At 54.3% G+C, this 21,692-nt stretch overlaps 1 long non-coding RNA gene across 1 annotated transcript; it reads right to left on the reverse strand.

Moving 5' to 3' along the window:
* Positions 1-1,788: 1,788 nt before the first annotated feature.
* Positions 1,789-20,638, reverse strand: LOC128854319 (uncharacterized). Its single transcript, XR_008453355.1, has 3 exons — positions 20,465-20,638; positions 18,913-18,976; positions 1,789-4,933 (listed from the first exon to the last, which is right to left on the reverse strand). It is a non-coding gene; the product is annotated as an uncharacterized LOC128854319 (long non-coding RNA).
* Between the last annotated feature and the right edge of the window lie 1,054 nt (positions 20,639-21,692).

Consider the following 21,692-nt stretch of genomic DNA (forward strand, 5'->3'; position numbering starts at 1 on the left):
CGCCCTCCCTCCCCAATGCCCTAAAATCCCTTTTCCCTAGGGTTGTTACAGCCTTTCCTACTGATTCCCTGCTTCCCGACAGCAGCAGGATCTCGGGGACCGGAGCACACGTGCCACCACCCATGGCCCCGGTCCCACATCACCGCTGACCGCCCTGTGCCTGTGCTCCCCAGGGCAGCAGTGTGGCACCTCTCAAAGATGTCCCACCCTGTGGTGGCTTTTCACTCCCCAAACGGGTTGTAAGGATGTTTCTGCAGTGTGTGATTTAAATACACATGCTTTGCAATCTGTTGCAGAGTAGGGTTACTTGGCAAGGCTCCCCTGCCCAGGCTGTTCAGGGACTCTCGGGCTCAGACACAGCTGGGGTTTTCCAGCACAGACCAGGCTTAATGTAAGAGTAAGTGGAGGCAGAGATGTGTCTCGTGTCCTCAGCGTGCTCAGCTGGATGAGGTCCTGCCCAGCACCCCCTCCAGAAACCTGCCACTGCTCCCCAGCTTGTGGGCACCCAGCGGGGTTTGGTGCCTCACCCCACACCCAGAGCGCTGGTGAGGTATGGGAGGTGAGGGAGGTTTGCCCTGGGAAAAGGGGGATTAAAGGCAAACCGGTCACATTTATTCCTCTCGTGGACAGGAGTATGGGGAAGAAACAGTGGCAGGTTGGTGCCAGAGGTTCTGCCAGGACCTCCAGGCTCCTCACTCTCATAGCAGGGCTGGCCAGACCCCATGGTGGAAGCAGGGAAATGTTACTCCAGGCCCTCTCCAATGCGTTCCCTGGATTCTGTGCCCAACAAAACTGGCATTTACCCATGCCAGCACAGCCCACAGGCTTGCCCTGAGCTCTCTCCATCCCCAGTGGGACGCAGCATGGACTTGGGATATCGCATTTAGCAGCCCAGCTCCTCCAGAGAGCATCTCCTTCCCTGAAAAGAGCTGCTCCTCTGAGTCTACACAGCCCCATGCACAGTGCACCCAGGCTGATAACAAGAGCTGGATCTTTAGCCCATTTGCCAGCATGCAGGTCATGGGCCGACTGAGCTGCTCATTTCCTTATGGGCTATAACGGAGCTGGAGCCTCTTCATCCTAGAGAAAGGGGAAACATGGAACTTAGATGCTTGCTAGGGCCACTTGTTATTTAGGGCAGGCATTTTCTCCTTGCTTGTAGCCTCCTTCCACTCCCTCTGCTACCCAGCGGCTCTCTCTACCTCCCCTTCAACCATGGTCTGTGAGTCCAGCTCAAGGCTGCAGTCTCCTTCTTCTTCCCCACCATGAAGATGCCTCTCTCTCAGCACTTCTCACACCCCTGAAGCGAGTGGGTGCTCTATAGATCCACTCAGGGAGCAGTTTCTCACAGGAGGACAGAAAGGAGAAAAGCCAAGGGATTGGAGAGACTGGACTGTCAGGCTGTTGGAAAGACCTGCAGGGACAGGGAGCCACAGGGGTGACTTCCCCAGTAGGATATCTCATGGATCTGGGGACTTGAGAGAAGGTAGCACACACTGGTGGCACAAGGGACCCTCTTCTCTTGTGCCCCAATCCTCTTCTCATCATCTCCCACATCCTCTCCCTGTTGTTTCTCCTGCATGCATCCCTCTCTGACATCCTCTTCCCTCTCCCATCTCCGCAGCTGATCCCTGCCAGGGTGTGCAGCCCTCTCCCACGACACACTCCTCTCCAGCAGGAAGGAATATGGTGAGGGGCCAAGGAGTGCCGCACCACTGAGGAGCACACATAAAATCACAGAATTGTTTGGTTGGAAAAGACTTTTGAGATCACTGAGTCCAACCATACCTGTCCACAACTAACCAGATCCCTGAACGCCTCGTCTGCTCATCTCTTGAACAACTCCAGGTATGGAGAGTCCACGACAGCCCTGGGCAGCACCTGCCAGGGCTTCACCATTCTTTTGGTAAAGAAATTTTTCCTAATATCCACCTGAACCTCCCCTGGTGCAACTTGAGGCCATTCTCTCTTGTCCCATCACTTGTTACTTGGGAGAAGAGACCAACATCCTCCTCTCCACAACTTCCTTTCAGGCAGTTGAAGACAGTGATGAGGTCTCCCCTCAGCCTCCTTTTCTCCAGGCTAAACAAGCCCAGGTCCCTCAGCCGCTCCGCATAACCCTTGTTCTCCAGCCCCTTCCCACCTTCATTGCCCTCCTCTGGATGTGTTCCAGCCCCTCATCCAGTGAAGAGTTCTCCCCTCAGTCTCCTCCTCTCCAGGCACTGGAGGGTGCATCTGTTCACTGTGAGGACATGGGAACAGCATCAGAGAGGTGACACCGAGGGAACGAGGAACACAGAAGGAGTTTAAAAAGCCTGCCCCTCCCTGTTTGGTTGCAAGGAGTTAATACTGTGATCTGTTGCGTGAGTTCTGATGAGAAGCTGGTTGACATGCAGTGCTGGAATAATGAAACGTAATACACATTAATAGGACCTCCCTCTGTGTGATTGCTTCTGCTCCACTAGCCCCATTGAAGATTTCACTTTTCTTTTAACAGTCAGAATAACAGAATGTGACATTAAGTCTTTTACATGCAGCAATTTATTTTAAAATATTGGGGCACTCAAAACAGTATCCAGAATGTTAAATAAGATATGCATGAGATGGAAATCAGAGCAGCACTGCAGCAAGGAGACAGGAGTCAGACAGAGCCTTGTGCAGGCAGAGGCAGCTCCACTTTTATTCTTAATTGCTCTTTAAGGCACAAAGAAATAGCCAAGTTGGGGAGAGCTCTGAGGTACCGAGCATCCAAGCCTCTTAGCTCACAGGTCCAGATGGGAAATGAATGTCCAGTGTGGATCCCACCTCCCCAGCCATCACTGAGGTCGCTTGTGTCACCTGCCTGACCTTGGGGTTGGCTGGGAAGGCTACAGGGTTTGCAGGCACACAAAACCTGGACCAGTGATCTGAGTCCACGGAGTGTCCAGTGCTGCTGGGAGCCTGCGGTTGTGCTTGCAATGAGAGGATCCCTCCTGCTTTGCAAATGCATGCCTTTTATAGAATCATAGGATTGTTTGGTTGGAAAAAAACCTTGGAGATCATTGAGTCCAACCGTACTTGTCCACTACTAAACCATCCCCGAGTACCTTGTCTGTTCTCCTTTTAAACCCCTCTAGGTATGGGGACTCCACCAACCTCCCTGGGAAGCCTCTGCCAGTGCCTGAGAATCCTTTCAGTGAAGAAAGTTTTCTTAAGACCCGATCTAAACCTCCCCTGGTGCAACTTGAGGCCATTTCCTCTCATCCCGTTGCTTGTTACTTGACAGAAGAGACCAACACCCACCTTTCTACAACCGCCTTTCACGGCGTTTGAGGGAGCGATGAGGTCAGCCTCCTCTTCCTCAGGCTAAACAACCCGAGGTCCTTCAACTGTTCCTCATAAGGTGAGCTTCATCGTTTTCTTCATCTTGGAAATGTGGTCACTTCAGTCATGGAGCACATCAAAGCTAACAACCCCACGGAGTGTTGTGAGGCTCCTCAGGTTGGCGTCAGCTGCGAGTGGTGTGCCCTGGCTTTGCTGGTGTTCTTGCCACACTGATCCCACCCTCCAAGGACAAAGCTGGCTCAGCAATGGCACTGAAGCACTGCGAAAAGTCAAAGACACTTTTGCCTAAAGCAGGAACCTTTGGAATCTGCAGGGTTTGGGCAGTACCTCTTAATGTGCCAGATCACATCTTTAGCCCTGGAGACTCTGCCCCATACAGCTCGGTCCCACCCCGTGAGCACTCGGCAGGGTGGTCTCACACCATTGCTTTTACGCTCTCCACGTAGTCTCCCTTTGCTTCTCCATGCAAGCAGCTCTGCCCTGTGGAGCCTTCATCCATCCATCCTCTCACAGGCACCACGCTGGGCTAAGCCCGTTGCTGATTCACCACCAAAGTCTAACACCAACCTGACAAGCAGCAGCTGTTCATGGGGACAAAGACTCCTATCAGCAGTGGTCTGTCCCTCGTTCATCATCTCTGAAGGTGTTTAAAACACAGGTAGATGAGGTTCTCAGGGTTTAGTGGTGGACAGGTGTGGTTGAATTCAATGAGTTCTAAGTTTTTTCCAACCAAACAATTGTATGATTCTATGAAGGCAGAGGGAGTGCAGGGCCCTGGGAAGAGGAGCTGGAGTGTCAGGATGCCTATCAGATCTTCCGAGAGCCGGAGTACATGCTCCCGGTGAGCTTCCCAGAGGCCAATGCACTGGCTGGATCCTGCTCCTCATCCTTCCCTGACACACCAGTCCATGCTCACCCCACACTGCCGGAACGGGTGGGCTGTGCTGAGCATTGCCGGTGCAGCACAGCTGGGTGCATGGAGGGCTGGGGTCCTCAATCCCATTTTTGGGAGCCCTGAGGCAAAAGGGGTCTTCTCCTTCCAGTGTGGTGATGGGTGACAGATGAGCCCATGGAGGAAGGGTTGGGTTTCTGCAGGTCCCAGTGCTGCAGGAAAGGCAGCTTCATGAGTTGTGCGTGATGGCATCACCAGCATGATGCTCTCCAGAGCAATTAGGGGGCTCCTGAGGGAAATACAAGGCACCCACAACCCTGTGCTAGGGTTTAGATCTGAGCTGCTCGCATCCCAGTGCACAACTGCAGCAGGGATTGAACCTTATGTGTCTCTGCCTGCTCCTACCTCCATCCTCAGCTGCTCCTGTAGAGCATTTATTTGCCCCACAGCCTTGCTGGAGCATCTGCAGCTCACAGAATGAGGAGACTGGGGACAGCAGCTACCAGCATCTCTCCCACCATCACTGGTTCCCGGCTTACACAGCCCGGTGAATCCTTTGAAGGACAAGTCCTTCAAAAGCCTCTTTGGCTTCTGAGCTTTCTGCCACGTCTTCAGGTTTATCTCCGGGAGTTTGAGCATCACAAAAAATATTCATTCACCTCTACCTCATCCCTGCCAGACTGAGCAGCAGACACAAGCGAAGCTGGGTGTGATCCCCTGTGGAAGAAGGGCAGAATCAGGAGCTTAGCTGTTTCATTGTGGTTTTTTTTCAAGCAGTACACATACAGTAAAATCATCTTGAATACCTATGGGAGAAAGCCTTGAAGGACACATGAGTTGGACTTCAGCATCCTTTGAACCCCCCATAGGATGCCCATTGATGTCTGCAGGGATCAATGGGGAAATCTCATGCTCTGTTCCACCAGGAGGCCAATTTCCCTAATGCGACTCCAGAGAAAAATGACGATGACATCCCTAAAGCAGACAGCAATTTGCATGTCATCATCTGGCACTGCCCTGCTGAGAGGGGCTGGTGCCACGGGGGGCTGAGTGGCAGGTGCCCCCCTCCCCACTGCTCCATCTGCCCCGCACACAGCATCGGGAATGGCAGCACCTGCTGCCGTGGGTGACGATGGCTTCTTGGCTTCTTTTCCAACACCAAAACATTTCTGCAGGGAGAACTGCCTGCTGATGTCGTTTTTTTCTCCAGAGGCACAAGATTGCAATGATGCTGCGAGTACAGGCTGGGAGAGTTGGGATTGTTCAGCCTGGAGAAGAGAAGGCTCTGGGGAGACCTTAAAGCAGTTTCCAGGACTGAAAGGGGCTCCAGGAAAGCTGGGGAGGGGCTTTTTATAAGGGCATGGAGTGACAGGATGAGGTGGAATGACTTTAAATTGGAAAGGGGAATATTTAGATTAGATCTTAGGAAGAAATTCTTCATGATGAGAGTGGGGAGGCCCTGGCCCAGGTTGCCCAGAAGTGGTGGCTGCCCCATCCCTGGAGGCGTTCAAGGCCAGATTGGATGGGGCTTGGAGCCCCTGATCCAGTGGGAGGTGTCCCTGTCCATGGCAGGGGTGGGACTGGATGGGCTTTGAGGTTCCTTCCAACCCAAACCATTCTGTGATTCTATGCTGCCCAGTCCCTGTCTCCAGGGACCCAGCCCCCACCCATGCATGCAGAGGTCTCCATTCAGCCAGGCTGGAATTTCCCTGGAAATCTTTTCCTGCCAAAACCTTCACATTTTGCATTTGTCCTCACTTGGCCTGAACCCCTGCTTCAAAGCCAGGGCATTTTTCCAGGGAGGGGACTGGCATTCCGCAGCTGGCTCTCATCACCCTGAGAGCTGGGAGGTCCCCAGAGTTTCCACCCCAGCGTGGCAGGACCGCGCATCGAATTAGCTGAGTACCCTCTGCTGCTCCCGGAGCCCAAACCCGGCTCTCATTTGCTCCTGGCCTTTACAGTCCCTCAGCTACTGCCCAGGTGGAGCCTTTCAAGACATCTTACCTGGCTGTGCGTGGTGCCATCACCAGCATGACGCTCTCGAGGGCAATTAGATTGGTCTTGAGGGAAACCAAGAGCACCCACAACCCTGTGTTAGGGCTTGGCTCTGCTCCCACCCCGGTGCATTGCACCAGCGAGACTGCAGCAGGGATTGAACCCCACACGTCTCTGCCTGCTCCTGCCTCCATCCACCTCCTGCCACAAAAAGCACCCAAGCAGCCTCCATGGCTCCAGCCGTGGTAGAGCCCTTCCAAGCACGTTTGGTTTGTGCTAACATGCATCCTCGCTGCCACGCTGTGCCCGTGGCCTTGCTCTTGGCAGACATTGCTCATCCTGCTGGGGTGCATGCAAAGGATCTCACACCATCCCAACTGCTCTGTGCAATCACAAAGAGGCAATGACAGTGTGATGTCCATCATCCAGCCTTTCTCGGAGCGACAGCGGGGCTCCAAGCAGACCCCTATCAGATGGGAAGGAAAGGAGGAAACCAAGACATCTTCCAGGTGGAAGATGGAAACACAAAGATCCTGATACACCCATCTCCCTCTTCCTAGCTCTGGGAGGAGACAACGCAGGGACTCTCAGAACTCGGACCACAGGCCAAACTGCATTTCCCCCTAAACTCCACTATGAAGCCCTGGGACTGTGGTCACGGACACCTGAAGCAAAGCTGAGTTGCTGAGGATGGAGTGGGTGCTCCCTGCCTGGAGCATCCCCTTCATGGGACGGTGGTGAGCTCTGCCCCCCTGATCTGGGGGACATCCCTGCTTGGCTTCAAGTCCTGCAGATTCCAGAGGCAGGCAGCACCTCCCCACTCCTGCAGACCATGTGAAGAGCTGTCCCCATGTGCCCTTTCCTGGGTTAAAGCGTTGCAGGGAACACAGATTGTTCCCAGGCCAGACCCTTCACTCAGGGGTCATGCAGGGCAGTGCTGAGATGGGGCGCCCTGACACCTCCTCCAGCCCCTCACCACAGTCAGCAGGACCATCCCCTCCTGCCAGCACTGACCACACACCTTGCAGGGGGTCAGTGATGTATTTGGATGAGGATCTCTCACGAGATTCCACCCAAAATCTGGTGTCCAGTTCTGGAATCCCCTGTACAGGAAAGACATGGATCGGTTGGAACTGGTCCAGAAGAGGCCACAGAGACCACCAGGGAGTTGGAGCACCTTCTGTAAGAGGACAGGCTGAGAGAGTTGGGGTTGTTCAGCCTGGAGAAGAGAAGGTTCTGGGGAGACCTTAGAGCAGCTTCCAGTACTGAAAGGGGCTCCAGGAAAGCTGGGGAGGGGTTCTTGATCAGGGAGGGCAGGGACAGGATGAGAGGGAGTGGTTTTCAGCTGAAAGAGGGGAGATTGAGATGAGATCTCAGGAAGAAATGTTTTGCTGTGAGGGTGGGGAGGCCCTGGCCCAGGTTGCCCAGAGCAGTAGTGGCTGCCCCATCCCTGGAGGGGTTCAAGGACAAGTTAGATGGGGCTTGGAGCCCCTGATCCAGTGGGTGGTGTCCCTGGCAGGGGATTGGAATTGGATGGGCTTTGAGGTCTCTTCCAACCCAAACCATTCTATGATCTCCTCCCAGTTGCACCCACATTGACGGAGGACTCAGTGCAGCCCCACCATGTGCATGTCAGGCTTCAGCATTCCATTCCCTACTCAACGTGGGAATAAAAGAGGCAGCACCCAACAGGATTGCTCCTGAGTAAGACTCACCTCTGCTGGTACTCCTGTCCTTTCTACCTGCAAGCTGGCAGGTCCAGAGCAGGCGGCTGCCCTCGGGCTACGCATCTGGGAGAGGGGCTGGTGGATGCTGAGCAGTGGGGTTGTCAGCCGTGCCACAGCCCTGACTTCTGTCCCTTGGCTCCAGGGCTCTGGAGCCTCTTCATTTCAGAGGAAAGCCAATCCACCACTGCTAAAGGGGCCTGGGAATTTGTTGGTGTCCTTCCTGCCTCCCCCGCCAGGCTTGTCCCCATGCCAGCTTCACTTCAGTATTATTCTAATTTAGGGAACTGATGCAAAAGGCTGTCCTGGCAGTTCGACTTGGCCAGGACTGGGGTTATTTTAGTTTAGTTTCAGTCATCTGAGGACAGGTCATTCTTTATCCAAGTCTATCTCCACACAGTGAGGGATTGCAGGGGGTCACAGACATCCACGGAGTGCCTTAAAGATAATTCCTTGTCTGAGCCCTGCATTTAGGCTGCACAAAGCCCCTGAGGTGCAGCACAGGAAAACTCCACAGCTGTGATTTTGGAATATTCTCAGTTGTGCATGGACACCCGTGCTTCCTGGGGATGCTCTAGAGCACGTTCCTGAGCCGGGAACTGGCTGACACAAGCCCAGCTAGTGACAGTGCGTCCTAAGCTATGGTTGTGGTCAGCTGCCCACGGTAACGCTGGGCTGCAACTCCTCCATCAGTGCTGCTTTTATTGCCCAAAGTCCTGGCAGGTCTTGCTGGGGGAGGATCACCTTCTGGATGGGTTGGACAGACCTCACTCTCTCCTATCCTTGTGGCTGGGTGCAGCTGGCAGCAGCATGACTGCCCTCCTCTGCTGTTGCCACCCAGCACACGCACGGCCCGGGGTTAAACAGGGGAGCACTATCTCATCCTGTCCTCATACAGGAGGTGCTCCAGCCCTTGGATCATCTCTGTGGCCTCCTCTGGACTTGCTCCAACACACCCACATCCTCCCTGTGCTGAGGCCTCCAAAGCTGGACACAGGGCTCCAGGTGGGGTCTCACAGAGCAGAGCAGAGGGGCAGAATCCCCTCAGTCTGCTGGCCCCACTTCTTTGGATGCAGCCCAGAACGCATTTGCCATCCACAGCACAGTGGCCAAAGGATCCTAAGGGTGATGTTTTGCTACTGGGAAACCAGGTGGCTGCAAGGGAATCAAGACTCAGTTTCAAGAAACATGCTTTTCTCTTGGATTTGAGCATGAGGGTTCTTCCTTCACACACTGTCACATTGTCCTCTTGGAGCAAGCAACCTTGCTCAGCCCTGCTTTTACTGAGCTGAAGCCACAGTTCCCTGAGAGTCTCTGCAGAAAAGGGAAGGAACCCATAGGGTTTGACACCTGCACCCTCCTATTTGTTTCAGGAAGACCTTTGAGAAGGTTCAAAGGACAAGTTTCCTAGCTGAGGAAAGGAGAAAGAATAATGTCATTGCATCCGGGAGGTGCAAACACTGTGGTTTCCTGCAGAGGAAAATTGCACCCACATCTGCAGACATCCAGGCAAGATCTCATGTTGAATGGGGAGAGGCCATAGGAGGTAAAGGCTGAAGCTGCCCAGGGGGACAGAAACATCCCTGCGTATTTGTAATCCTCCAAGGTCCCAACAGTGGCAAGAGAAGATCATGAACTACTGGCTGAAGGTGAACCTGTTTTAGCGAGGTGATTCCCAGGGCGATGGGATGTAACAGCACCACATCCATCTCACCTTAAGGATGACGGAGCCCAGGATGGCTCCCAGGTTTAACACTGCCTGCCCGCACCCAGCGTGTTCTGCAAAGCTCTGCTCTGAAACACCAGGGAACCTGGGAGCAAAGAGGAGGAAATCCCTTAGCACCCACCGTGGGGAACAGGGTGTTTGGGGGCAATTGGGAGCCTGGAGAGCACAACATCCTATAGAGACCTCCTGGAGCTTGAGGGCAACTGGAAACAGGAAGGCACAGCATCCTACAGAGAACCCCTGGAGGTGGTGAGTCCGGGGCTCATGCTGATGTCAAGCACATGGCATCCCCAACTGCAGGCTGGGCACACAACCCAGCCAATGGAGCTCACTGGCACAGGCCCCGTGGCTGCATTCCCTGTCCACTGCAGTCGAGCAGAGCCAAGGTCCAGCCTGGCATCCTATTAGTTGTTAGTGGTGCACAGGCAGCAGCCTAAAAAGGAGCCTCAGCCCAGTCCTGCTTGTTTCACCGGAGCTGGGTGACAGCAGGGCTCCATCGCTCCACGCCTGTGCAGTGCACTCCTGGCCAGGCCCACTTCACCGTGTCCCACAAAAGCGAGTTTTACCCTGAGAAAGCACTGCAGCAATCACAGCTCTGCAGGGGTGGCTGACACCAACCAACAGGACCAAAGAGGTGTCATGCCCTCTCCACCTGCCCTCTCTGGCATGGGGAGCTGCTAGCCTGGTTATGACCATTAGCCTGGGCTGGAGATGCTTTCTCCTGCTCTCTGTGCAGGAACGTGTTACCCTCAGACTTGGGTGGCTGGTGGGGGCATTGCCCTGTGTGTATATGCCCTGACTGCTTTAAATGCCTGCTCCGTGCAGTCATTAGATTATATTTATGGTCCTTGTTAAGCAGCAAGAAAAAAAAAATATCAGATACATGCAGTGAGAACTTGAACTCACTTGGCAATGCAGACAGCAGGCGCCATCTGAACTCGGATCCTTGAACCCACAGCAGCCCTGTGAGGAGCTCTGTGTCTTTAATGGCTGTGCAGGACAGCAGCGGGAGTAAGCTGGGAATGTTCCTGGCAGGGCTGCACAGCCCAGCAGCAGAGCAGCAGTGGGGATAAAGCACAGTCTTGTTCAGCTGACGGAGAAAATGCCTCTCTCTGTGCCCATTCACCATGTCCAGTGTCAGGGTCCACAGCAGGGACAGAGCACGTGTTCCCATCTCAAATGTCTCTCCTTGATTCGGTGCCACGCAGCCTCTGAGCTGCTGGAGGGGTTGATGCACATGAGCCCTACACGGAACACGTCTTGTGTCCTGGCATTCCCTCCTCCAGCCCAGTCGAGGGCGAGGACACCGAGTCCCAAAGGTGCTGTGACTCCTCAAGCTCACAGGAAGGACTGGGCAAGAGCCAGGAGCAATGCTCAGCCCCACAGCTCATAGAAAAATCCCTCTCTTGTCTCTACGCCCACTTGCAACCCAGCAACTCAGTCTGTGGCCGCAGCACAAGCACCGAGGTGGCAGTGCCCACCTCCCTCCAGGAGCTCTTGCAGCGGGAACAGACGTAGCCTCCCCCAGGTCCTGAGCTCCTCAGCGCTGGCTGCAGCCTCCTTGGAGTCTCTCTCTCCCTCAAGTCGTGATGGTACCAAGGAGCAGTGATGCCAGCGTGTGCGGGCGACCTCCCTGTGCCGCTGGGACTTTGTAGCTGTGGATTTGTAGCCTGCTGCTTTCTAGCTCAGCATGGAAGACACTCTACATTTTTTAATTTGCAAAAAAAAAAAAAGCCCTCTTTTTAGTTTACAGGGACAGAAGGGGGACTTTTATGTGCAATCTGCACAGCTCTCCAGAAAGCACTTACATTTATGATGTTCATGAAATTTATAGCCAGTTGGCAGTGCTGCTCTCTACTCTCCTCTCCTCTCCACCAGCCACCCTGGCAGGATGGCAGACTATAATAAGCAAGCCACACATTCAAGTGGCATAAAAGGCATTTCTACAAGTTAGCCTCCTGCCCAGTCTTATAAACTCTAACAAGTCTCTAACAAGTAGGCAGGATCTCTTTATACCCAGGGAGAAAAACCCCTTTCAGAAATGGCCTTTTCACAAAGCCCACACCTATCTTCTAATTAAGGTTAAATAGCTCCATGTTTTCTGGCCAATTTCATTCTTTCCCCTTATTCCCCTCTTAACAAGGCAGCCTTTAAAAAGACATCACTAATTGGTGTCTGCTTCTCACATACCATGCGTGCTTTGATAGTCAGTTAGAAAGCCTTCCTCATCGATCAAACTTCCACTGAAAGGCTGCTAATGTGCTCCATGTGTCTGCCACAGGACAAAGCCAAGTGGCGGGTCCCCAGTTCCCTTCTCCTCCCGTTCCCAGACTCCCTCCTGGGAGCAGGGGGTCCCCAGCCAGGTCTGTCCCCAGTACCCCCAGCCCCAGCCTCCCTGGGAATAGCCCGGCACCAAGAGCGATGCAGGGAAGAAATGACTCGGCGATGTGTGTGGCAATTCGGAAATTAATGGGGAGTGGTTAAATGTTAAGGGTAGGATGGAAACCAGAGCGGGTGAGAGAGCAATTGTCATGCTGATGAGGCTGGAGGGAGGCCAGGGAGCAGTTCTGGGAATCCCAGTCTCCCCAGTGCTTTCTGGACTATTAATTGAAATGTTCCTGGAGAGAGAGATGGAGATGGCGAGGGGCACCGATCCCCTTCTCTGCCCCGGAATGGGTTTGGGAAGGAGTCGGCAGGCTTCCTGGGTGAGCTGTTCCCCCTTCCCTAGTCACTGAAGGACACAGGCTGCGTCTGCAACTGGAATCATAGAATCATTGAAGCATTAAGTTTGGAAAAGACCTCTGAGCTCATCCAGTCCAACCATCAACACAATACCAATATGTCTACAAAATCATATCCCCAGGTGTCATGTCTACATGTTTTTTTAACCCCTCCAGGGATGGAAACTTCACCACTGCCCTGGGCAGCCTCTGCCAAGGCTTCACCACTCTGTCACTAAAACCAGTTCTCCTAATATCCTATCTAAACCTCCCCTTGTGCAATGCAAGGCCATTTCCTCCTATCTTTTGTTACTTGGGAGAAGAGCCCAGCACCCTCCTCACCATAACCTCCTTTATGGGAGCTGCAGAGAGTAATGAGATCCTCCCTCAGTCTCCTTTTCACTGTGCTGAACAGCCCCAGGTCCCTCTTCCACCTCCAGAACCCCTGGGCTCTAGATCCTTCGTAAGCTCAGTTCCCTTCTCCAGATGCGCTCCAGCCCCTCAATGTCTTTCTTGCAGTGAGGCCCCCGGAACAGAACCCAGGAGCTGAGGTGTGGCTTCACCAGTGCCAAGTCCGGAGGACGATCCCTTCCCTGTTCCTGCTGACCACACCATGGCTGATCCAAGCCAGGATGCTCTTGGCCTTGTTGGCCACCTGGGCCACCGCTGGCTCATGTTCAGATGCTGTTGACCAGAACCTCAGGGCCTTTTCCACCAGGCAGATTTCCAGCTGCTCTTCCCCATGCCTGCAGCGCAGCCAAGAATTGTTGTGACCCAAATACAAAACCCAGCACTTGGCCTTGTTGAACCTCATACAACTGGCCTTGGTCCATCAATCCATCCTGTCCAGACCCCTCTGCAGCTGGTGCAGTCTGCAGCTGATCAGCCCTGCTCCAGCCAGGAGGTCAGAGCCACCACAGGATCCACGGGGAAAGCCAGAAGAGATGGTTGTCACTGCAAGCCAGATCCTTCCCCGTGCCTGCTCCTTCACACCCATGCTCCTTCGCCCTGGCCCTGCTCTTGCAGTCCCCTTCCTCACCTCCACTCACTCTTCCAAGGAAGATGCTCTGCCCTGTCCCAGCTCCGCTGTGGCTGTCACCGTGCCGGCTGCATGCTGAATTCCCAGCTTTGGGCAGAACAATGCTCCCATCCCATGCTGCTCCATGAGGTCTCAAGGTGGTTTAACTCTGAGTGGCTGCAGGAGATGTCACCTATTTGTGCTCCTGAGCGAGGGGCCATACTGGTGGGCTCACGTTTGGAGTGACTCATTGCCTTTTCGGAGGAGATGGGAAAGAAGCCCTTAGCAGTGACCCAGGCACTTCTCTCTGGGGAAGGCACCAAACACCCACCTGAGAGAGAAGGCAGCAGGTGGACACCTTCCAGGAGGAGACCGGGCGTGCAGGATCACGCAAGGGCTTTGCCATGGTGCTGTTCTGGCTGCAAACATCTCTTCCCTTTCCCAGCTGTAACTCAACGCTGGCTGCTGTACCTTCCCCTAGAGTGGACTCCTCACTGCAGGTTGAGAGGTCTGTGGTGGGGCTGTTAAGTTAAGCCTGGAAGTGTTGTCTTCCAGCCTGGGCACAGGGGCTTTTTCCTGGGGCAGGAGCCAAGGATTCCCAGGGGAGGCTCAGGAGGGTGGCAGCCAAAACCAGGCACCTCTTTGGCATTGCTATGTGACAGGCACATGCTTGGCGCAAGATGAAGCAACCTCTGACCGTACTGCAGCGACGAGGTGACGGGGTCCCAGAGGACACTCAAGCGCACCAAGTGGTTTTTAGCTTCAATTTGCAACCCTTTGTGCTGCTGGAGCCAAGGAGGAGAGAGATGATTGGCGGCCAGACACTGGCTTCCCTCCCAATGCTCAGTGGGGCTTGTCAACACCATAGGTTGTGCAGATGGAGACTTGCCAGGAAACGGCGTCCCCAAGCCTCCCGGGCAGGCTGGCAGGTGGCTTCCCAGCTCCACAGCCAGAGATGAGGCTGGTGAGATGTGCAGAGCCCTGACACAGTTTTAGAAAGCGTGCTGCATGCTTGCGGCCTCCCTGGACCCCTGCAAGGGATTACCTGGATATTTACAGCTTCATCCCCATTTTTCTGCTCCAAGGCAGCACAGGAGCAGGATCTGCTCTCTCTATCGGGTTTGCCACGAATCTCGCTCCTCTGGCCGGCACAGCCGCCCCAGCAGGTCCCATTCCTGGGCACAGCAGCCATTGCCCAGGCTGATGTGTCTCCACAGAGGGCATCTCCCAGCTCCCCTCGGCAGCCAGCTGAGGTGCAGACAGTTCCATAGGAAGGCTGCCAGGGCAGAGATGCCTTGCGTGCATTTTGGTGGCTCTAGACAACGGATAAACGGCACACCTGCTTGCACAGAGTTCATTGAAATGGCACTGCTGGTGCTGCCGGCGGCCACTCACAGCGGTTAACAGGTGTGAATTGGTAGCTGCAAGCACACATTTTCCACTGCACAGCCCTTTGTTCAGCTCCTGCTGTTACCCTGGCTCCATTCCGGCTGCTAAGCTCACAAATCTCCCCTTAATAGAGAAAGTTAAAGTCTTTCCAGGGTTCAGCTTCCTCAAACAGATTGCACAGCCCCATGGTTCGCCTGAGCCCTTCTGTATCAGCCGGGATCTCCAGTGGCATGAACTGAAGTGGGACTGGCACGTTGCTCTGTCCCCTAAAATGAACAGAGCCCTGAAGCACAGCCAGCTTGGCTCGCCTCCCTCGTGCCCTCCACAGAGGCCAGTACTTTGTTTGCAGCACGTTGCCCACAGAGGAGATAAAGCCATGGCTGAGTTGAAGTTCTAACCTCTGCCTTCCCCTCTCTGCTCTGGGGAGGACAACAGCAGCCAGGTTGCATGGTCTTTGGCTGAGTAGCACAAGCAGATGTTTTGGGGTGCCCTCATACAGACTGGCAGCTCTTGGGGATCTTCTCAAGCTTGATCAATCTGATCAGGAAAACAGGTTCTCACTCAGCTGCCCAGGATTCCGGCAGGACAACTGACATCAGGGCTGGGGATGCCTTTTCCCGCTAATCTCTGCTGATAGAAAGGTGCTTCAGGTAACCTTTACTCTGCTCTTGTGAGACCTCATCTGGAGCCCTGTGTCCAGTTCTGGAGTCCTCAGCACAGGGAGGACATGAAGTTGTTGGAATGAGCCCAGAGGAGGCCACAGAGATGATCTGAGGGCTGGAGAACCTCCCACACAAGGACAGGCTGAGAGAGTTGGGGTTGTTCACCTTGGAGAAGAGAAGGTTCCAGGGAGAACTTAGAGCACCTTCCAGTACTGAAAGGGGTTCCAGGAAAGCTGGGAAAGGGCTCTTGATCAGGGAGTGCAGAGAGAGGATGTGGAACAAAGGTTTTCAGCTGAAAGAGGGGAGATTGAGATGAGATCTTAGGGACAAATGTTTTGCTGTGAGGGTGGGGAGGCCCTGGCCCAGGTTGCCCAGAGGAGTGGTGGCTGCCCCATCCCTGGGGGTGCTCAAGGCCAGGTTGGATGGGGCTTGGAGCAACCGGATCCAGTGGGAGGTGTCCCTGCCCATGGCAGAGGGTGGAACTGGATGGGCTCTGAGGTCCCATAATTATTGGATCTGGACCTTCCCCCCAGCAACCACGTTTCCCCCCTGAACTGTGGGGACCCTGTAGGGCTCAGATCTCAGACTAACTCAGGGGCCAGGGCTACCTGGGTACTTAAGCACCTCATTACATGGCTGAACTAATCCTTCAGTATCAGATGTCCCCCCCTTAAACATCTGTGCTTTAGCAGAGTGGCCACCTTTGTGATACATGCACCACGTCGCAGCAGCTCTGTGGAGGCAAGAGGGAGGCTGCCAGGGGGAGTTTGGATCAAAGGGGTGCTCGTGTTGGACTGTTATTAATGAAGTGCCCGGGGAGAGGTACATGAAACGCAGTGTAGCCCGTCTGCACGGTGCTGGGAGTTTCCATGCAGAGTAATTAAGCTGCCAATAGCAGGGATTTTGAACAAGGGATGCAATTCAGCCGCTCGGCAGAGGTGCCTGATGCAATCCAAGAAGCTCTGGGGGCCCCAAGACATCTCCACAGGGCTGGCAGATGTGACACAGGATCTACGGGAAACCTGTGACCTTCTGGCATGACAGATGGTGGCCAGGTGGGCTACCCCTGGGTGTCTCAGATGGCACTGGGTAACAGCAGAGTGACGCTAAGGGACACACCTGAATACAGAGATACCTGATATGTGTGAGCGTACACCCAGCCCTCTCAAACCCACATTCATTGGAGACATCTGTCCCTCCATGCCTCAGTTTCCCCAGCACTGTTATGTGGCTACGTGCAGTGGTCAGACCACACCATATAGTGACTCAGCCCTCAGCCTCCAGCCCCTCTGCACTCTCTGCCCCACACTCTGCTAAGCTCCTCTGCCAGGGGTGCCCAGCCCTGCTCCGAGCCACCCCTGGGCACTCAATGGCCTCTCTGCCTCCATTAACAATGAGCCTCCTTTCTAAATAGAGGAGCTCCTGCCTCCAGCTGCTGGTTCGTGGTCTGTCTTTCACAGGTAGATTGAAGAGCCCTTTAGTGCCTGGGATTTCATCCCGCTGAAGGCACTTAGATGCTGCAATCAAAACACTTCACGGCATGGCCACTGATGAGCCAAGTGGACTGGGCACCACACGCCTTGCTGCAAGGCTTTCTCCTGCCCTCCAGCTGCACATGGGGCTCATCTCAGCTCTTCCTTCATCCCAGCAATGGGCTTGCCCCTGCTCCGTGGTGATGACTCCTTCACTGTGAGCATTCTGTGCAGCTCATGGACCTCCCTGTCTCACCCATTCTTCCCCAGCATTGACTTCTTTCATCACATAAACGTGGTTCTTGTAGCTCTGTGTGGGACAAGGACTTCACAGCTAAAGATACCACCATCCTCATTCCCCTCTACCTCAGGACTGTTCATGCCCTGCATCATGCAGACGAGGAAACTGAAGCACAAGGAGACCAAAGGGAGCCAATAAGCTTATCGGGAAACTGTGAAGAGCTCCCGATGCCCTAGATCCTTTTCAGAGTCAGCGCAAGTTGCTGTCATCATGCTGAGCTAGAAGGATGTGGCCAACCCACTCGAATCCTGCCCCAAAGCCCTCAGGACATCCCAAAAGTGAAAAAGTAACCCATGAAGGGCACCAAACAAAGTGGGAGAAGGACCTCCTGAAGTGTCACATTCACATGCGCACTGGGTTTCTACCAGCCTCCTGGCCCCACAGTTGCACCAAGGAGGTTCCACCCCTCCTTCATGGGGAAGGAAGCTCTGAGCAGGCCCTAAGATCCCCAGATATGGTCCCCAGCTCACCCTCCTGCACTCCATCTGGTGCGGGACTGCTGGGGGGGTCTGTCTGGGCAGTGCCATCCCCCTGCCCTCCTCCTCCCTTGCCTCCCCACCACTGGAAGAGGAGTGCAGAGTGCTAAGCTCCAGCCTCGCTGCCTCCTTTGCGGAGCCTCCCAAAGTCCTCTCCACCCCTGCTAGTGCAGACACCTCTCCCACCTCCTCACAGACTCAGCTCCACCCCAAGTCTCCCCAACTTCTGGTGTTTGGCTGCCCCAGCTGAGGATGAGGAGGGCCATGAAGCCACCCTGTCATCTCACCCCTGATTGCTCCATTTGCTCTCTACTCTGCATAGATTGCATCATTGTTGTTGACAAGAGCCAGATTTGTTGGTGGACGTGAGACCAGTCTAGCGTCCATCTGTCCTGCCCAGCTCACTGTGTGCTGCAGAAGACACCTGCCTTCACACAGAAGCTCTCTATTTGTGTGGTTTCGATGGTACCACCCACTCGACCAAGGGCTTTTGGGATTTCTAAGGGGAACCTGGGGTTCTGATGGTGGCTCAGCAGAAACCTGCTTTCCCTCTTCCTATATGCACCGAGATCCCAGGAGGTGGGAGAAGGCACAACGGAAAAGGAGGCTTTTGTATCCAAACAGATGCCTTGGGGTGTCCAGGGGCAGCTGAAGCAGAGTGAAGCTCCTTCTGGTGTGACCGTCCTTCATGGTCCAGACAGCAATGGGGAAAGCTCTCACGCTCACACAGGGGCAGAAGCCAGTCTGGGAGTCTGGGAGGAGATCAGAACTGGGGCAAGGTTATCCTGGGGCTGCAACCAGCCGTGATGAGGAGTTCCTGGGGTCAGGAAAGGGCAAACTCAGCAAAAATAAAGAAAGCTGGGACTTCCCTACCAGTCATCTTAACTCCAATTCCCTGCAAAGCACTGGAACAATTAATCACATGAGCTGTTGCAAGCCTGTGGTTGATAACGAGGAAATGAGTAACAACCAGCCCGAGTTTGTCAGGAGCAAAGAGTGTCACACAATCTCATTTCCTTGTACAGCGGAGCAGCATGCCTGGCAGCGGGGGAAGGAGGAGGTGTCACATATCCAGGGATGCACAAGGATTTTGACAGGGTTTCTCAAGCTGTTCTCCCAGGCAGGTTCCGTAAACGTAGATGGGAGAGAAGTCAGACTTCAGGCAGCACAATGTGTTCAGGAAGCTCTGCAGGAGATGCACAAGCTCTTTTACCTGGGGTGCCTGGGGGGTGGAGAGGTCCTCCTGGCTCTGGTATGATTTTCTCTTCATTAGCAGCCTGGGAATGAGACAGGGAAGGGGCTACATGAAAGCAAACCCAACAGTGAACTGAAGCAGGACAGCATGGCCAAGCATTTCCTGGGGTGTTTATGCAGGAGCACAGCCCGTGAGATGCACCAGCTCAGCCCCGGGCTCTGCTGGGGAGGGCTGTCGGCTTTGGGAGCCACTTGTCAGGCAAACGGTGACCTAAATGGACAGACACCAAAGAAGAAAGGGGACATGATGATGCCATGGGCAGCTGATGGACCTGGGGATCTTGATCCAGCCTTGAATACCATGTTCAGTTTTGGGCCCCTCACTACAAAAAGGACAATGAGCTGCTGGAGCTCATCTGGAGAAGGGGAACAGAGCTGGTGAAGGGTCTGGAGCCCAGAGGTTCTGGGAGAGGCTGGAGGAACTGGGATTGTTTAACCTGGAGGAGGCTGAGGAAAGACCTCATCACTGTCTACAACTCCCTGAAGGGAGGTTGTAGTGAGGTGGGTGCTGGTGTCTTGTCCCAAGTGACAAGGCCAAGAATGAGAGGAAAGGGCTGCAAAGAGGAAAAGGCTTCAAGTTGCACCAGGGAAGGTTTAGGTTGGATATTAGGAAAGATTTCATCACAGACAGAGTGGTGAAGCACTGGCAGAGGCTGCCCAGGGCAGGGGTGGAGTCTCCATCCCTAGAGGGGTTAAAAAATTCTGTAGATGTGGACCTTTGGGACATAGTTTAGTAGGCACAGTGGGGTTGGACTGATGGTTGGACTGGATGAACTTAGAGATCTTTTGCGACCCTAATGACTCTGTGATTCAATTGAGACAGCCCACTCAAACAGCCACTTTAGGGACTACCTCTGGTCTCTCTGCACCCAGAAGCACCCACCAGCCCTGCCTTCAGGACCCCAGCCTGGACACTGGTGGCTACTTCTTTTCCTGACAGGGAGAGGCCAGATTCACCCCTGTACAACAGCAAGAGAGCAGGCATTTAGGCAGGGGCTGCTGGTTAAAGCAGTGCTCCCTTGCAGACCTCCAGCCACTCCTAAATCAGCATCTTTCTCCGCCTGAACAACTTCACTTTTGAGCTGTGGGTGCATGAGGTGGAAAGGAGCACACCCATAGTAGTGTTACGAGTGTTGGGTTCCCAGCTCTTCGCAGAGAAAACAAGACAGTTTTAGAAACTCAAATGTGTGTTTGCTCATTGCACCAATGAGCAAAAGGTTTGAAAAAGGATTTCATGGAGGAGGGAGGCTGGGGAGCATCCGTCTCTGCCAGCTGCAAACCCAGGAGAGGCACAGGCGGTGATGGGGGATGTCTCTGGCTGAAGGAGGAGATGCTGGCCAGCCCTGGGATGAGAGCAGCAGCTGCTGCGCGGGGCTGGGAGGAGGCAGCCACCCCGCAGCCCTTCCATCCCAACAGGGCTAAGGGAGCAGAGCTCCTCCACAGCTCTTCATTCCCTCCCCCCAGCTCCTCCGAGGCCATTAGGGCTCTGCGGGAGGGCAGCCATCACCCACCTTGTCAGATACATTTCAGTGCCTCTCTTCCTCCTCATTCCGGTGAAGGGTGCCTGGCACGCAGCCGCATGATTGACTCTAAATATAAGAAGGCAAAACAACCGAAGGCCACCCATGGAAAGCCGCGTGCCAGCTCCTGACAGCACACACATCCTCCTCCCTGCTCATCAGCCCGGCTGACATGACACTTCTCTTTCTCTGTCAGATGGAGGAAGTCAACTCACCGAGGTCCCCGACCGGGATGCAAACGAGTTTGTGCCACGCCAGGTTGCTGCTTCGCAGATGAGCATCTAGATTCCAAGGTGCGGTGAAGGGGAGCATAGCCCCCGAGGAGAGTGTGCACCAGCACCTCAGCGTTTGATGGGTGGTTGGGGACGTGCCACCTTGGATGGAGACATGAAAATGTGTGCTGCTGTCACACAAGGGGGAAAAAGAATGATGGGAGATGAGGGAATGTGGGTATCTCCTATATGAACATCCCAGGAGCTGCAGCCTGCGAGGTAGAAAGGCGCCCAGGGAAGCGGTGGAGTCCCCATCCCTGGAGGTGTTTAAAAGATGAGTAGAAGAGGTGCTTAGGGGTGGTTTAGTAGTGAACAGGTACAGTTGGACTTGATGAGCTGAAAGTTCTTTTCCAACCAAATGTTTCTATGCTGAGAGGGAAACTTGCATGGATCCTCAAGTTTGGTGATGCTGGAGCTTGCAGCGTGGGGACGGGGAATTGGTGGGAATTCAGGAGATATCAACAGAGTGAAATCCACTACTTCTGGAAAGGAAGATCATCCAAAGCCATGGGGTGACCTTAACTGTGCCCCCAGGCCATTGTGGCACAGCTGTGGTTGTGGCTGGTTGCCTGTAGATAGATCGTGCTCACCGTGGCAGAACACGGCAGGGGAGCCGCAGGGTCCAGGTAGTTGTGATGAGAGTGTGTCTGTGCGGTGTCACTGCCTGCACACAGGTGACCCCTGTCACAGAAAAAAAATTCTTCACAGAAAGAGTCATCGGGCACTGGAACAGCTGCCCAGGGAGGTGGTCGAGTCACCTTCCCTGGAGGCGTTTAAGGAACGGGTGGATGAAGTGCTGAGGGACATGGTTTAAGGGAGTGTTAGGAATGGTTGGACTCAATGATCCCGTGGGTCCTTTCCGACCTGGTGATTCTATGACCCCACTGGGCACGGGGGAAGGAGGGGGGAGTGGGGTGGATTACACAGAGAAGAAAGAAATGGGAGCT

This window comes from Cuculus canorus, chromosome 22 (assembly GCF_017976375.1).
Source record: "Cuculus canorus isolate bCucCan1 chromosome 22, bCucCan1.pri, whole genome shotgun sequence".
In the NCBI taxonomy this organism is placed as follows: domain Eukaryota; kingdom Metazoa; phylum Chordata; class Aves; order Cuculiformes; family Cuculidae; genus Cuculus; species Cuculus canorus.